Source organism: Schistocerca serialis, chromosome 4 (assembly GCF_023864345.2).
Source record: "Schistocerca serialis cubense isolate TAMUIC-IGC-003099 chromosome 4, iqSchSeri2.2, whole genome shotgun sequence".
NCBI classification, from domain to species: domain Eukaryota; kingdom Metazoa; phylum Arthropoda; class Insecta; order Orthoptera; family Acrididae; genus Schistocerca; species Schistocerca serialis.
In genome coordinates this window covers 494,158,080-494,170,839 of record NC_064641.1, presented here as the reverse complement: position 1 = coordinate 494,170,839, position 12,760 = coordinate 494,158,080, and the positions used below count along the sequence as shown (strand labels likewise).

At 42.1% G+C, this 12,760-nt stretch overlaps 1 protein-coding gene across 1 annotated transcript in view; it reads left to right on the top strand.

The window, feature by feature from the left end:
- LOC126474571 (tRNA dimethylallyltransferase-like) overlaps positions 1 to 12,760 on the top strand; it is a 627,506-nt gene that overhangs the window by 530,658 nt on the left and 84,088 nt on the right. The gene's annotated exons all lie outside the window — the stretch shown is intronic.

Genomic DNA, 12,760 nt, shown 5'->3' with positions numbered 1-12,760 from the left:
TTCTGCGTGCTTTCGGGGGCTTTACACGATATTAGGCACGTGTACCAGTTTCTTTGGCTCCTCATTGTAGTTGGTAATAAAGAAATAAAAAATGAAATGATCAGACATGATTCTGAATACTGCGTGAACAATGCAATTGTAGTAACGGATAACAAAATTTCCTTCCAACATTTTATGTTGGGCGCTGAATATCAACGAGAAAAAATTTCGAATTTTGAAATTATGTGTAAATTTTGTTGGAAGTTCCGAAGTGCTCTCATTCCCAAATACTGTATGGTTATACCCCAAGTATAGCGAGTGCAAGTATTACTTGCAGAGCAAACACCGACTGTTGAAATTAAGATTGTCAGGTCAGCCACAGGTCGCACTCAGTACGCTTTGTTGACTAGTTTCTCACTTTAATTTAATAAGAGCATCATCGGAAGCTCTGGAATTTGCATTTTAAAGTGCAGTAGTTGGCTGATTACATTGACGGAGCGGGCAATGTAATTAGCCCACTACTGTATTTTAAAGTCTAAATTAGAGAGTTCCTGATAATGCTCTTCTTAAATTAAAAATCAATCCGGTCAACAAAACGTGCTGAGTTCAAGTTGTGGCTGTCCTGGAAAAGGTAATAGTCCATGTAATTTGCCCGCCGTCAATACGGTGTCTCATAACATGTATTCAGTTTCTGACTTCAATATTTGTCATTTTGTGTTAACCTTTAACGTAAGATCATTCCTGTGAATGAGTAGATCATTAGTTAATTTTAGATTTGTAAATTCGGTCAGTAATTACATGAAGTAGTCAAAAGCAGCCGTTAGACGGGCAACCTGCAACGAGGAGATTACGCCCGATTTCCCGGGGAATAATATAAAAGTAAATTAGAGTGTGACGTCTCATCGATGGCGATCTCATTTGGGATACGGGTGCAACGGATGCTCGGACTGGACAATTTTAGGGAGAGGAAAGCGGCTTTCCGTTTTAAGAAACGAATCACCACCGTATTCACCTTAATCGATTCAGGGAAACCACAGAAAACAGAAACCTGGATGGCGGGGATAGGATTTGAACTCCTTTCCTCGCGCATGCGAGTCTAGTGTCTTAACGACTGCACCAACTCCGTCGATTACTGCGTGCTCCGAGACGGAGGGGAAAAGAGTAGTGTACGCTACTATTCAAGCTATAACTGAAGAGCGAATTAAGCGTGGGTAATTTTCTGTGCTCAGTGTGAGCGTAATCATTGACTAAGCGATGATGAGCTTACTGGAGCAGTTGCATTTATAATCCTCCTTTGGATGCTGTAGCACTTTATAGTTAGGGTGTTCGTAACACACTGTTACTATGGAAGTTCTCCGTTAAGCAAATGGCGATTCTTTTTTTACTGCTTCCATTCACACTCACTAAAAAGTATCATTTTTGATGAGTAATTTTTTATGGACGTAACTACATGTTCATTAGGAAACTACAAACTTCCAACAGTTAAAATAATTTTAGGCCTAATTTTTAGAAACGTGTAAATGTGTATCATTTTTTGCGGCAATAAGCATCTATCTACAGAAGACAGGGCATAAAATGAATGACATACGGGTTAACTAAAAAACAAAGTGTCCAGCTTGTGATTAGCGTGCATGTAGCTGCGCAGCGAAGCTGTCATAGTATTTGTACTAGGATTCGTCTTACGACCTATTCGTACACCTGAGTTTAAGCTTTAGTTCTCACATTGGTATGCTGTACAGTTTTCCTTAGAGAGTTTTAGTAAGAAAGAGACCCATTTGCCTTTAAGGTACTTTTAAGCATTTGCAATGAGACGGACACAAACTTCGTAATATAAAAATATTTGCGGCCTGCCCCGGCTTTGCACTGGTAGCGCTAACTATATAGCTAACTATATAGCTAACTGAAATAGCCGTAATAAATTATGTTCACAAAGCTTCCTCGTGGACAGAGGTCTAGATTACTAAACCTTCATAAATGTACAATTGCACTTGGGTATAAGACAGGACTTTTGTACATAATTTGGTATGTAACTTACTGGGGTCATTGAATAAGTAATGCATGATATTTTTTGCTTACATCAGGTTGATTTCATTCAGGATTCCAATCACACCGAATTATTCCCCACGCTTTCGGCTTCAGAATCCTGTTTTTCAACATAATCCCCGTTCAGTGCGACGGCATCATGCTACCTCACTGGGAGGGCCCACATCCCTGCATGGTACCACTCTACTGGTCGACGTCGGAACCAACATCAGGTTGCATCAACAACCTTACCATCATCCGCGTACGGCTTCCCGCGAAGTGCATCCTTCGTTTGGCCAAGTGGCTGAAAATCGGAAGGTGCGAGATACGAGCTCTAGGTTGGATGAGGACGATCAGTCGAATGAAACATTGTGAGCTCCTCGCGGGTGCGCAAACTTCTGTAAGGCCTTGTGTTGTCATAGAGAAGCAGAAGTTTCTTCGCATTTTTGTGTCGATGAAAACGCTGCGATCGTTTCTTCTGTTTCTTGAGGGAAGCACAGTCAACTTCCGAGTTGATCGTTGCAGCATTAGGGAAGACATCAACCAGAGTTATACCTTCAGTGTCCCAGAAGGATGTCGCCATGATCATACCGGCTTAGGCTGTCGTATTCAACTTTTTCTTTGGAGGTGAGGTGAGGTGGCGTGGCGCCACTCTATGGATTGCCGTGTTCTTTCCGGTTCGAAGTGATGAACCCATGTTTCATTGCCTGTGACGATGGTCGACAAAAAAATTATTACCGTCAGTCCTATAATGGGCCAGCAATGCTGCACAAATGGTTCTTCGTTGCTCTTCACGGTCTTCTGTTAAACGACGGGGAGCCCAACGGGAACACACACCTTTGAGTACCCCAAATGGTGAACGAATGTGTCCGCACCATCAACAGAAACGTCCAGCTGTGCAGCGAGGTGTCTCATTGTGATTCGTCGATCACCTCGAATGAGAGTGTCCGCACGTTCCAGCACTGCAGGACTCACAGCTGCTTGTGGCCGGTCGGTACGCGGGAGGTGGGACAGGTCTGCGCGCCCAGTGACTCAGCGTGCTTTTATTCACAGCCAAGTCTCCGTAGACCTTCTCCAACCGCCTATGAGTGTCTGCGATGCTCTGGTTTTCCGCCAAAAGAAAGTCAATGACAGCTCCCTGCTTGGAACGCACGTCCGTTACAGACTCCATTTTTAAGGCTACATATAGCGCGGCCATCTATCGGAAGTTTTTGAACCAAAATTTAAAAAAAATGAACACCTATATCTTTCCGTACATGCTCTGATTTCCCTTATTTTATCTTGGTGATAGTTCTTCCTTATGTAAGTCGGTGTCAACAAAATATTTCCGCATGCGGAGGAGAAAGTTAGTGTTTGGAATTTCGTGAGAAGATTCCGTCGCTGCGAGAAACGTCTTTCTTTTAATGATGTCCATCCCAAATCCTGCATCATTTCTGTGACACTCTCTCCCATATTTTGCGATAATACAAAATGTGCTGCCTTTCTTTGAACTTTTTAGATGTACTCCGTCAGTCCTATCTGGTAACGATCCCAAACCGCGCAGCAGTGTTCTAAATGAGGGCGGACAAGTGTAGTGTAGGTCTGTTACATTTTCTAAGTGTCCTGCCAATAAAACGCAGTCTTTGGTTAGCCTTCCCCACAACATTTTCTATGTGTTCCTTCCAATTTAAGTTGGTCGCAATTGTAATACCTAGGTATTTAGTTGCATTTACGGCTTTTAGATTAGACTGATTTATCGTGTAACCGAAGTTTAACGAGTTCCTTTTAGCACTCATGTGTTTTGCAGTTTGTTTTGATCTTCTGATGACTTTATTAGTCGATAAACGATAGCGTCATCTGCAAACAAACGAAGACGGTTGCTCAGATTGTCTCCCAGGTAAGGAACAGCAAAGGGCCTGTAACACTATCTCAAGGAACGCCAGAAATCGCTGGCCGTGGTGGCCGAGCGGTTCTAGGCGCTACAGTCTGGAACCGGGCGACCGCTACGGTCGCAGGTTCGAATCCTGCCTCGGGCATGGATGTGTGTGATGTCCTTAGGTTAATTAGGTTTAAGTAGTTCTAAGTTCTAGGGGGCTGATGACCTTAGAAGTTAAGTCCCATAGTGCTCAGAGCCATTTGAACCATTTGAACGCCAGAAATCACTTCTGTTTTACTCAGTGACTTTCCGTCAATTACTGCGAACTGTGACCTCTCTGACAGGAAATCACAAATCCAGTCACGTAACTGAGACGATGTTCCATAAGCACGCAATTTCACTACGAGCCGCTTGTGTGGTACAGTGTCAAAAGCCTTCCAGAAATCTAGAAATACGGAATCGGTCTGAAATTCCTTGTCAATAGCACTCAGCACTTCATGTGAATAAAGAGCTAGCTGTGTTTCACAAGAACGATGTTTCCTAAACCCATGTTGACTGTGTGTCAAATGGCTCTGAGCACTATGGGACTTAACATCTGTGGTCATCAGTCTCCTAGAACCTAGAACTACTTAAACCTAACTAACCTAAGGACATAACACACATCCATGCCCGAGGCAGGATTCGAACCCGCGACCGTAGCGGTCGCGAGGTTCCAGACTGTAGCGCCTAGAACCGCTTGGCCTCTAAGGCCGGCGACTGTGTGTCAATAGATCGTTTTCTTCGAGGTAATTCATTATGTTCGAACACAATATATCTTCTGAAATCCTGCTGCATGTCGACGTTAACGTTATGGGCCTGTAATTTAGTGGATTACTCCTACTACCTTTCTTGAATATTGGTGTGACCTGTGCAACTTTCCAGATTTTGGGTACGGATCTTTCGTCGAGCGAACGGTTGTATATGATTGTTAAGTATGGAGCTAATGCATCAGCATACTGCGAAAGAAACCTAATTGGTATACAGTCTGCACCAGAAGACTTGCTTTTATTAAGTGATTTAAGTTGCTATACTACTCCGAGGATATTTACTTCTACGTTACTCATGTTGGCAGCTGTTCTCGATTCGAATTCGGAAATATTTTCTTCGTCTTCTTTTGTGAAGGCATTTCGGAAGGCTGTGTTTAGTAACTCTGCTTTGGCAACACTTTCTTCGATGGCATCTCCATTGCTGACGTGCAGAGAATGCATTGATTGTTTCTTGCCGCTAACATACTTCACATACGACCAGAATCGCTTTGGATTTTTTGTCAGGTTTCGATATAATAATATAATTAACTAATGCATAACCAATAAATTATGAGTTCCTTTGAATACTAAGTGGAGTAGTAAACTTCACCATGGTTTAGTAGCAATATAATTCACACATACACCCTTCAGTATTATAGGTTTAGTGGAAAAGGTATGAGAATGCGTACAGTAGTAAGTGAGATTAACCTTTACATACAGGCCAAAAAACGCGAGGGGGGACTTTATAATACGTGTAGATACACACTTGAAAATATGTATTCGGCAATAATTATTCGGCGCAATGTCCTTGTAGCGAAACTGTAGCGGCTGTGGCGGTGGACAGCTCCGCTCCAAATGGCATCACAGATTGTACGGAAGGCGAGACGATAGCCTCGGCTGGCGGCCAGGGAACGCGGCCCTGTTTGCATTGTCGGCTGTTATCTGCTTCGGTTCTCCCGCGCCTTAATGAAACCATTGTCCCGCGCACACGCTCATTCTGACGTCACGTCAGGCGCACTCAATTGGGGTAGGATTGGACGAGAACAAAGATGACGAAGTTCGCTATCTGGAAGACGGTTACGCGTACTTTAATTGGAATCTGGATCAGGTGTCGGCACAAGATGCAACATGTTCCGTATATTCGAGATGGACTTTGCTGAAGAGATCGACGAGTTACAGTTGTCGTCCTACTCTAAAATCATTGCGCACAAAAAGTCGCGCACTGTCAGAAGATAGTACAGGCTACGTGCTTCCTACAGATACAGTTTTGCTTCGATACGGATTTTTTTTAATTTCTTTATTTTGGCTTTGGGTTACACAAGACCACACAGCCAAGGACGGTTATAAAGTGGCAAAGAAACATAATCGCAAAAGAGAAGAATAGACAAAATTACGAAGTTAGCATACAAACACGCTCTTAAAGTGAAATTTCCTGGCAGGCTAAAACTGTGTGCCGGACCGGAACTCGAACTTGGGACCTATGCCTTTCGCGGGCAAGTGCTCTACCAACTGAGCTACCCAAGCACGACTCACGCCCCGTTCTCACAGCTTCAATTCCGCCAGTACCTCGTCTCCTACCTTCCAAATTTCACGGAAGCTCTCCTGCGAACTGCAATTAGACAAACTCCAGACAGCTGGGGGCAGTTATGACAATGATATTGGAGCAGAATGACAAATAGCGCTATACAGCAACATTATGACAAACATGCATATGCTCTTATAGTAAAAGACAAAGCATTAAAATGCAACACAGCACATCATACAATAAGTATAACAATAGCTGAAGAACAAAATCGTAGATAGCATCATATAACAATGTGAGAAGGGGAGCATACAGACAGACGTATTTAAAATAAAGGAAAAAAGACAAACACAATACAGCCAACGTTATGTACAGTAATGTCAGTAGAAAATTGACATAAAATGCATAAGAGCGCAGTAATGACAACTGCATGCAAATAGAGATACGTTTGTAAATTAAAACACAAAACTACGTACACAATTAGGAACCGGGTGGATGCCATGTGAAAATGAAGACTTTGGCAACTCAGAAAGTAAGTTAGGATGCTGGTGGCTTTCAAATAGTCGGTGAGCAAGTTATGTTCACCAAAACGGTGGAGTAAAACAGGAGCACCGGGGGGGGGGGGGGGGGGGGTGTAACCTCTCGTAATCAATTTCTTACACAAGTCTTATTGTGCAGTCGTGTACTTGGAAAATGGCAATATGATGTGGTTAAGTCTGCTACTGACGTTGTGTCCTTCTTGTACTGTCCAGGCGTGATAATCTGCAACCGATATAGGTGCGCGGAGTAACACCTGTGTCCCAGCCTCATGCGAATGATAGAAGTCACGTGATGTCTACGGAACTGCACCGAGGCCAACCATGGTAGAGAAGAGATGATCAGTTGTATGACCGCCAGGTGGCCGTCCTTAGAGTACTGAGAGACAAGCTATTCACAGTTCCATGCGCGCTCAGCAGCCTTTCGTATCGTCGATGTGACGTCCGTGTAAGGGATCGGCGTTGCACGGAACTGGCCTTCCGTAATACTCATTTTGGCAAGGCGGTCAACTGTTGCATTAAGGATGCGGTTTAAAAGGTGCATCGCAAAATGCGAGTGAAATGGCGCGACAGTAGGAAACGTAGGCTACTCCAGAGCCGAAGTATACGAGACAGTAAGATTCTTGAGGGTAAAAAAGTGTATGCTGTACACAGGTTCACCATGAAATTTTGGCGGTAATGGGCGAAATGTAGTGTGAAGAGGGCTATGCGAGAGGCGTTCAGTGAATTCTAAAGTAAAGTTCTATGTACTGACTTGGCAGAAAATCCTAAGAAATTTTGGTCTGATGTCAAAGCGGTAGGTGGATCAAAACAAAATGGTACTGAAAGACTAAAGGCCGAAATACTAAATGTCTTTTTCCAAAGCTGTGTAACAGAGGAAGACTGCACTGTGTTTCCTTCTCCAGATTGTCGCATAGATGAAAAAATGGTAGATATCGAAAAAGATGACAGACGGATAGAAAAACAAAATCACTCAAAAGAGGAAAGGCCGCTGGACCTGATGGGATACCAGTTCTATTTTACACAGAGTACGCGAAGGAACGTACCCCCCCCCCCCCCCCTCCTTCTTGCAGCGGTGTATCGTAGGTCTCTAGAAAAGCGTAGCGTTCCAAAGGATTCGAAAAGGGCACATGTCATCCCCGTTTTCAAGAAGGGACGTCGAACAGATGTGGAGAACTATAGACTTATATCTCTAACCTCGATCAGTTGTATAATTTTGGAACACGTATTATGTTCGAGTATAATGACTTTTCTGGAGACTAGAAATCCACTCTGTAGGAATCAGCATGGGTTTCGAAAAAGGCAATCGTGTGAAACCCAGCTCGCGCTATTCGTCCACGAGACTCAGAGGGTTCCCAGGTAGATACCGTGTTTCTTGACTTCCTCAAGACGTTTGATACAATTCCCCACAGTCGTTTAATGAACAAAGTAAGAGCATATGGACTATCAGACCAATTGTGTGATTGGATTGAAGAGTTCATAGATAACTGAACGCAGCATGTCATTCTCAGTGGAGAGAAGTCTTCCGAATTAAGAATGATTTCAGGTGTGCCACAGGGGAGTGTCGTAGGACCGTTGCTATTCGCGATATACATAAACGACCTTGTGGATAACATCGGAAGTTCACCGAGCCTTTTTGCGGATGATGCTGTAGTATTCGAGAGGTTGTAACTATGGAAAATTGTACTGAAATGTAGGAGGATCTGCAACGAATTGACGCATGGTGCAGGGAATGGCAATTGAATATCAATGTAGACAAGTGTAATGTGCTGCGAATACATAGAAAGAAAGATGCTTTATCATTTAGCTACAATGATGAGGAGGGAGAAGGGGGTTGGGGAATGGGAGCTGGCTGTTGGCAAGAGATCTGCTAGGGGAAGAAGATTTTCAGATAGTTTTACTATTGGTGTTTACAATAGATATGACCAACTGTCAGAGTCTAGTGGAGAGGAATCTCTAGTAGCTGTAGATGTAGGAAGTATGCAGCAGACCTCAGTAGTTACTGTGCCTAGAACAGTTGCGAAGTCGAAGAGGAAGAAGAAGGTTCTGCTGTTAGGTAAACCTCATGGCAGAGGTGTAGGCCAGCAGTTGCAGGAAGTGCTGGAGAGTGAGTACCAGGTCACCAGCATTGTGAAGCCTAATGCAGGGTTGGCTCAGGTGACTGTTAACATAGGGGGGGGGGGGTTATGTAAGGATTTTACTAAAGAGGATCAGGTAGTGATTGTGGGAGAGGCTGGTATTAGTATTGGTAGGGATGGGGAGTATAACATGGATGGTGACCTGGAAAAGATAGCCACTCAGACTGGCAACACGAATGTGCATTTCGTGGAACTGTTTCAGCGTCACGATCGGCCTCATCTTTATACAGCCGTCAGGCGTAATAACATGAGACTTGGGGGTGCGCTGATGACAGAAAGCATGGGTCACATTTCAGTGGTGTCGGTGGAGTCTATCAGCAGGACGGGCTTCACTAGACATGGCCTGCACCTCAACAGGTATGGGAAGGGGAGGTTGGCAAAGCTTATAGGTGAGATCACTCATGGGAAAATTCCTGCAGTAGTGGGTGTTAGAGCTGCACCTTTTTTAGATTGAAGTCAGCTGATAGGTATTCCTGCTTAAGGGAAGTCTCTCTAACAAGGGAATCACTTTTGACAAAGCTTAGGTATCCGAGTAATGAGGGAATTAGTATATTTCATCAAAATATACAAGGTATTAGAGATAAAGTTAGTGAACTGCTTATAGATGTTGACTCTGAAATTATTGGTATATCTGAACACTTCTTAAATAAGGAGATAATTCAGAGGCTTCCTTTACCAGGATACAGGTTGGCTGGCAGCTTTTCGAGGAGCTCTTTGCGGTGTGGGGGAGTAGCCATGTATGTGAAAAACGGCATCCCATTTGAGTCAATTGATGTTTCAAAGTACTGCACTGAAAAGGTGTTTGAATGTTGTGCAGGTGTGGTTAAATTTAACGGAGCTAAACTTCTAACTGTTGTTATTTATAGATCCCCAGACTCCGATTTCACAACATTTTTGTTAAAGCTAGAGGAGGTTCTTGGTTCACTTTATAGGAAATACAAAAAGTTAGTTATATGTTGTGACTTCAATATTAATTGTATGAGTGATTGTGCAAGGAAGAGGATGCTGGTAGACCTCCTTAATACATATAATCTTATGCAAACCGTATTCTTTCCAACGAGAGTGCAAGGGAACAGTAGAACAACCATAGACAACAGTTTTGTTCATTCCTCATTACTAGAAGGGCATTCTGTTAGCAAAAAGGTGAATGGCCTTTCAGATCATGATGCACAAATTTTAACTCTAAAAGATTTTTGTACTGCAACACGTGTTAAATATAGTCATCAGCTGTTCAGGAAAGCTGATCCAGTTGCTGTAGAGACCTTTGTAAACCCTATAAAGGAACAACAGTGGCAAGATGTTTATAGCGCTGATACAGTAGACGATAAATATAATACTTTTCTCAAGACTTTTCTAATGCTCTTTGAAAGTTGCTTTCCGTTAGAACGTTTAAAACAGGGTACTAGCACAAACAGGCAGCCTTGGTGGCTGACTAGAGGGATAAGAATATCTTGTAGAACAAAGTGGCAATTATATCAAAACGTTGGAAACAGTCAAAATCTAAATGCAGCAGCCCATTACAAACAGTATTGTAAGGTGCTTAAAAATGTTATTAGGAAGGCAAAAAGTATGTGGTATGCAGATAGAATAGCTAAGGCTCAGGATAAAATTAAAACCATATGGTCAGTCGTAAAGGAAGTTGCTGGTCTGCAGAGACAGGTCGAGGATATAGAATCAGTGGGTAGTGGGAATGTCCGTGTTACTGATAATTCGCATATATGTACAGTATTTAATAATCACTCTCTGAATATAGCAGGTGAACTAAATAGAAACCTAGTCCCAACAGGGAATCATATAGCGCTCTTAGAAAAAAGTGTTCCGAGACTGTTACCTGAAATGCTCCTCCATGATACTGACAAGAGGGAGATTGAGTTAATAATTAAATCACTAAAGACCAAGAACTCTCATGGATATGACGGGGTATCTAGCAGAATATTGTTGTTCTATGTATGTTAGCCCAGTTCTCAGCCATATCTGTAACTTTTCCTTTAGGAGTGGTCGGTTTCCTGACCGATTAAAGTACTCGGTAGTGAAGCCACTTTATAAAAAGGGAGACATTGATAATGTTGACAATTTTAGACCTATTTCTCTGCCATCGGTGTTTGCTAAAGTTATCGAGAAGGTTGTATATACAAGGTTACTGGAGCATTTAAATTCACATAATTTGCTGTCAAATGTTCAGTTTGGTTTTAGAAATGGCTTAACAACTGAAAATGCTATATTCTCTTTTCTCTGTGAGGTTTTGGACGAATTAAATAAAAGGTTGCGAACGCTAGGTGTTTTCTTTGATTTAACGAAGGCTTTTGACTGTGTTGACCACAAAATATTGCTGCAGAAGTTGGACCATTATGGAGTAAGGCGAGTAGCTTACAATTGGTTCGCCTCTTACTTTAAGAACAGAAAGCAGAGAGTAATTCTCCGCAATATTGAGAGTGGTAGTGATGTTCAGTGCCAATGGGGCACTGTTAAGTGGGGCGTTCCCCAAGGGTCGGTGCTGGGGCCACTGCTGTTTCTTATTTATATAAATGATATGCCTTCTAGTATTACAGGTGATTCAAAAATATTTTTGTTTGCTGATGACACCAGCTTGATAGTGAAGGATCTTGTGTGTAATATTGAAACAGTAACAAATAATGTAGTTCATGAAATAAGTTCGTGGCTTGTGGAAAATAATTTGATGCTAAATCACAGTAAGACTCAGTTTTTACAGTTTCTAACTCACAGTTCAACAAGAACCGATATTTTGATCAGACAGAATAGGCATTTTATAAGCGAGACGGAACAGTTCAAGTTCCTAGGCGTTCGGATAGATAGTAAGCTGTTGTGGAAAGCCCATGTCCAGTATCTTGTTCAGAAGCTAAATGCTGCTTTATTTACCATTAGAACAGTATCTGAAATAAGTGACACTTCAACACGAAAAGTAATCTACTTCGCATATTTTCATACGCTTATGTCGTATGGTATTATTTTTAGTGGTAATTATTCTGATTCAAAAAGGGTATTTTTGGCTCAAAAACGGGCTGTTCGAGCTATATGTGGTGTAAGTTCGAGAACGTCTTGTCGACCCCTATACAAAAATCTGGGAATTCTGACATTGCCCTCACAGTATATATTTTCATTAATGTCGTTTGTTGTTAGCAGTATTAGCCTATTCCCAAGAGTTAGCAAAAAATGGTTCAAATGGGTCTGAGCACTATGGGACTTAACATCTGTGGTCATCAGTCCCCTAGAACTTAGAACTACTTAAACCTAACTAACCTAAGGACATCACACACATCCATGCCCGAGGCAGGATTCGAACCTGCGACCGCAAGAGTTAGCAGCTTTCACTCAGTTAATACTAGGCAGAAATCAAATCTGCATGTAGAATGCACTTCCTTGACTCTAGTGCAGAAAGGAGTGCAGTATTCTGCTGCATCCATTTTCAATAAGCTACCACAAGAACCCAAAAATCTTAGCAGTAGCCCAAACCCTTTTAAGTCTAAACTGAAGAGTTTCCTGATGGCTCACTCCTTCTATTCTGTCGAGGAGCTCCTGGAAGAGCTAAAAAATTAAGCAAATGCCAGTGTTACATTGTTGATTTTCTTAATTTAAACTTACGACTTGTCACCTGAATATGTTTTTTTTATATTTCATTTTATCTGTTTCTAATATCGTGTTACAATTTCATGTATTGACTCGTTCCATGACCATGGAGACTTCTCCTTAATTTGGTCCCACGGAACAATAAATAAATAAATAAATAAATAAATAAAATAAACAATATAGCAGGTCAGCAGCTGGAAGCAGTTAATTCCATAAATTATCTGGGAGTAGGCATTAGGAATGATTTAAAATAGAATGACCATATAAAATTAATCGTCGGTGTAGCAGATGCCAGACTGCGATTCATTGGAAGTATCCTAAGGAAATGCAATCGGAAA